This window comes from Triticum aestivum, chromosome 1D, assembly GCF_018294505.1.
Source record: "Triticum aestivum cultivar Chinese Spring chromosome 1D, IWGSC CS RefSeq v2.1, whole genome shotgun sequence".
NCBI lineage: Eukaryota > Viridiplantae > Streptophyta > Magnoliopsida > Poales > Poaceae > Triticum > Triticum aestivum.
The window spans coordinates 138,190,096-138,195,006 of record NC_057796.1 but is presented as its reverse complement, the minus strand read 5'-3'; positions in this window follow the sequence as shown (position 1 = coordinate 138,195,006).

Genomic DNA, 4,911 nt, shown 5'->3' with positions numbered 1-4,911 from the left:
GGGATATTCGAGATATCGGAAACGGTTATATAGGGACAACTGTATGCATCAAGGCTCCCTATCCCTGACAGTTCCTGGGTCGTGTGGGAAGGACCCCCCTATCGCCCACACTCACTTGGCGACGGTTCCAAATGCCGTAGCGGAAAGGGGTTAAAAACCGTTTGTTTAGGACCGACGCGAACCAGTGCTACACAAAGTTCTTACCCGCATATCCTTTGAAAGCTGGTGAGTGGCTCCAGCAAGTCCATCCTGGGAAGCTCGGATATATGCATCCCCGGAGCTGAGGGCATTGAACGCCTCTTCGGTGAAATTTGGGTCGTGCATGGCCTCTTTCCGCTGCCGATGATTCATCGTGCTCTCCACTTCGGAATTGGTGACGGATACATTATCTGAATCCTCTTGGAGATGACAATCCGACATTTTGCCCGTATCAACCCTAGTCCTTATGGCTGGGTCCGGGGCCGGATTGGTTGATGCATGGCCGGTGAGGTCCCCAGATATAGTCAGGCGTATGCTCTTCCTAAAAAATGGCCCTGCGGAAAACGTCACAATTCGGTCTATCCACCGAGTGCATGTGAAAAACTATACCTCTTTGGTGAAGGCGGGGGCTCGGTAGTACACCGCTTGCCCTTCTTTGCAAAGACTCACCCTGCATGGGCATCTTGTTCTTAGAGGACGCCTTTGATACAGTTCGGCGGGACGAGCGCCGCCCCTTCGGAGCATGAGACAGTGCGGTGGGTGATGCGCAATGGGAATTTTTTTTGGAGGAGACGTCTCCTGGGTACTTACCTAGGAGGAGGGGAGAAGACCGGGGTAATCGGCTATAATGGCCACTTCCGTGCCGTCGTAGCTCGCTTGATAAAAGATCCCCTCCTTAAGTTCTATAAATATATCCGGATCTTCTTCATATCCGGGATCCAGGTCTTGAACATGGTCCTCTGGTTGCAGAGCGGGGCTGCATAGCCCCTCGACAACCTTTCTCCACTCCTGTTAAAAGTAGCCGGATTAAATTCGACTAGCATAACTCAGGAAAAAGATTAAGTGAGGCCACTAATCAAAAAACTCACCCAGTCGATGGGGTTATACATGGAGAAACCTTCCCGACATTTCAAGCGAGTGAAGTCTTCCTTCTCCCCTTTGTAAAGGTCAGCTAAAATGGTGGCCAGGGTGACAAAGTTCTCTGGGCCCTTGCATAGGCTGGGATGCATCGTCCTCCCCATTGTAATTCCATATACACTACAAAAAAAGACACATCCGTGACATTTTGGGCCGAACGAAAAAAATTTCTGTCATACTTATGACACTTCTATGACAATAATTGTGACAAAACCTAGTATCATCATAGATGTGGTGGGCTCCTACTTATATGACAAAAAATCATGACAGAAAATGGGCTTTTCGTCCTGGGCGGGCCGGAGACGCAGCTGCATGACATTCTTTGGGCCGTCCATGACGGAAACAACCGTGGTAGGAGCAAGGGAGAGGAAAATATCGGGGTGTTCCCGGTTACGGTGGGTGGTCGGGGCCGAGCGATGCGCGTTTCTCTCGGACACGCACGCGCGTGGGTGCGAGGCGTTGGGCTCTAACTGAACCCGAGCGAGGCGTTGGGTAGTAACTGAACCCGAGCGATTGCACTGCAGGCTACACGTTACTAAACCCGAGCGATTGATCGATGGCTGTTTACTGAACCCGATCGAGCGATTCCTTCGCTACTGCAGCTAACTGAAGCCGATTGATGCTGCCTCTGGATGAATAGTGAGCATTGCTGGGGTGTTTGGATGAACAGTTCCCGGTGGGGGTGGATGAACAGGACCCCGTGGTGTTGCCTCTGGATGAACAGGACCCCGATCGATCGAGCCGGTTGGGGCTGGATGAACAGGACCCCCGTGGAGGACTGGATGAACAGGACCATCCCGTGGAGGGCTGGATGAACAGTAGACGGTGGAGGGCTGGATGAACAGTAGCCCGTGGAGGCGTGGTTGAACAGGAGCCCGTGGAGAGGGCTGGTTGAACAGTAGCCGGTGGAGTAGCGCGGTGGAGGCTGGATGAATAGGAGCCCGTGGATGAACAGTCACAGGTGGAGGCTGGAGGAGGTCGACGGTGGATGAACAGTAGCCCGTGGAGGTTGGAGGGGGTCGACGGTGGAGATGAACAGTATCCCGTGGAGTCCCGTTTTGCGGTACGCCACACCCCTCCCGATGAACAAGACCCCCATTTCGACCGTAGCGCTCCAACACAAGTCCGTTTCCTCCGTTTTGCGGTACGCCACACCCCTCCCGATCAACAGGACCCCCATTTCGACTGTAGGAGGTCCGTTTCCTCCATTTTGCGGTACGCCAGACCCCTCCCGATGAACAGGATCCCCTTTCGACCCTGGCCGGTCGAACACAAGGCCGTTTCCTCCGTTCTGCCGTACGCCAGGCCTCGTTTCCATCGGCTGTTCCATCCAAGCCGGTTGGCTCCCACGCGCTCCGTTGCCTCCCGATGAACACGACGCATTCCGTTGCCTCCCCATGAACACGACGACGACAAGGTTTCTCCGTTCCGACCCAGCCATGTACACGAGCCCTGGCCGTACGTACGCGCGAGTAGGCGTTCGAGACCCCGCCCGTATGTAGGTACGTGGCCGTATTTACTTTCTTGCACCCTAGCCGCTGTACGTACGTGTACATGCTACGTGCGCGCCTCTACTACGACACGTGCGCGCCTCTACATCGACGAGTATGTACGTACACGTTCGTGACCAGAATGACAACGCTACGTACGCTTCGCCAAGGTGGGTCCCGACTGTCAGGCACTTCCTTGCGTGTAAGATGTAGCTGGTGGGTCCCAACAGTCAGGGGGTGAATCATTTTTTTGCCCGGACGCACTTCCTTGCGTGTGAAGATGTAGCTGGTAGGTCCCAGCAGCCGGGGGGAAACATTTTTTCATGAAATACCGTGGCCCGTCCAGTGGGTCCCTGGTGACAGGTGGAGGAATCATTATTTTTCGCGTAATAAGGAGGCACTTCCTTGCTGCGGCCGTGGACCCAGCTGTCAGCCTCTCCACACACAGTCCATGTCCGATGGAAGCCGTTCCTTGACCACGTTGACCATGCCGCGCCAAGAGCACCAGGGCGGTGGACGACGGCGATGCCTAGGAAGGGGACGACGTGGAGCCGGGGAAGACGCGGCAGTGGATGCCCATACGTAGAGGAGTATGATGGTTAACTGGTTTGCTGCGGTGTGAGGCTGTCGTCGCCGCAGAATAACAGCGGGTGTGGGTGAGTAGAGGGATGGCCTGGCCAGCGGAGGGAGTAGTAGGGGGCGATGAGGCCTCCGCGGCATCGCAACCGGCCACGGGAGGCAGGAGCACGAGGCACGACCGGCGCTGGTTTGGACGGCTGGAGCAAGAAGACTAGAGGTTGAAGAAGCACTACGGCCGTTGGATGGACATCGTACGGTCACTGGAGCTAGAATCGTGGATATTGACTAAGTTGACAAAGCCCTCCGTCCCCATCAACTTAGTAGGCCCACAAGTCAGCCTGCCACTATACTGGGTCGCAGCTAGCAGGGGAGTATTCATTTTTTGTGCATAATAAGGAGGCACTTCCTTGCATGCGAAGATATAGCTGGTGGGTCCGAGCTCCCAGCAGCGGTAACTTTTTTCGCGAAATACAGAGGCCCTTTTAGTGGATCCCAGATGTCAGGTGGAGGAATCATTATTTTGCGCGTAATAAGGAGGCATTTCCTTGCGTGCGGCCATGGACCCAGCTGTCAGCCTCTCCACGTACAGTCCACTTCAGATGCATGTCGATCGTTGACCACGTTGACAAGGCCGCGCCGAGAGCAGCAGGGCGGTGGACGACGGCGGGGCCTAGGAAGGGAACGACACGGAGGCAGGGAAGACTCGGCAGTTCTTTCCCACGCGGAGGGGAGTACAACTGTATGAGGGTTTACTGGTTCGTCTGCCGTCGCCGGAGAATAACAACAGGTGTGGGTGAGTAGAGGGATGGCTAGGCCAGCGATGGGAGTACGGTGGGGCGGTGAGGCCTGCGCAGTAGGACAGCCGGCCGCGGGGAGGACTGAGCAGGCAGTCCCGCCGGCGCTTGTTTGAGCGGCTGGAGCAGGAAGAGCAGAGATTGAAGAAGCACGACGGCCGTTGGATGGACATCCAGCAGTCACTGCTTGTGCGTCAACCTTTTTTTAGCAAAGCCTCAAATCTGTGGAAAATAGCATACATCCCATCTGCCATTATTTCTAATAATTTACAGCCCATTTGCTAATTCTTAAGGTTTTTTGGAGCCCATATTCCTTTTGTTAGCATTACAGCCCATATTGTGGCCACGGTTAAAAAATTGTAGGAATTTTTGCATATTTAGGTGCGGTCCGAACTGTTTTTAATCCCGAAATTTCGAGTCACATTCAAACTGATTTTAAAAATAAATGTATATCAATATAAAATCCAACAAATTGTCCACGCATAAAAATCAATGCAATTTAAAATCTCGAAATGAAAAAAAAGAAATTTCAAACTAATTGTCGATTTGATGTGTTTTAAAAATGTACAGCCCATTTCTCATTACTGATAGGCCATTTTCTGGGCCAGCCGAATGAAGCTCTCCTCGTTTTGAAAGATTTGCAGCCCAACAGGCCTGGAAAAATGACTTACTTGGGAAATCACAAAAAAACTGGGTTGTGACCGTGGACCCAGCGGTCAGCCTCTCCACGTACAGTACTCTTCCGATGGAAGTCGGTCGTTGACCACATTGACCACGCCGCACCGATTGCACCAAGGCGGTGGACGACGGCGAGGCCTAGGAAGGGGACGACGTGGAGCCAGGGAAGATGCGGCAGTGGATGCCCATGCGGAGAGGAGTATGAGGGTTCACTGGTTCAGCTGCGGTGTGAGGCTGCCGTCGCCGCAGAATAA